This window comes from Orycteropus afer, unplaced genomic scaffold, assembly GCF_000298275.1.
Source record: "Orycteropus afer afer isolate SDZICR_OR568_19922 unplaced genomic scaffold, OryAfe1.0 scaffold03014, whole genome shotgun sequence".
NCBI lineage: Eukaryota > Metazoa > Chordata > Mammalia > Tubulidentata > Orycteropodidae > Orycteropus > Orycteropus afer.
This window is the reverse complement of record NW_006924601.1, coordinates 11362-11788: the sequence shown is the minus strand read 5'-3', so window position 1 is coordinate 11788 and position 427 is coordinate 11362.

The following is a 427-nucleotide window of genomic DNA, read 5'->3' as shown; positions in this document are numbered from 1 at the left end:
ATAACCTTGTTGAAAAGATATACCTTTCCAATTTTAAACTACATCAGTATGCCCTTGTTCTGTTCAAACAACTGCCTCTTAGTCTAGGTTCAGGTTCCTTATTAGCACAGTTAAGTGTTCTGCAATTCTCATTCTTTACAATGTTATCCATAATTTGTTTTGATCTACATAGTCAAATGCCTTTCCATAATTAAAAAAAACACAAATGAACATCTTTCTGGTATTCTCTGCTTTCAGCCAAGATTCATCTCATCAACAATGACATCCCTGGTTCCACATCTATTCTAAATCCAGCTTGAATTTCTGGCAGGTCCCTGTTGATGTACTGCTATAACCATTTTTGAATTATCTTCAGCAAGATTTCAATTGCATGTGATATTAATGATATAGTTTGGTAATGTGCATGAAGTGGAATGGAATGGGCACA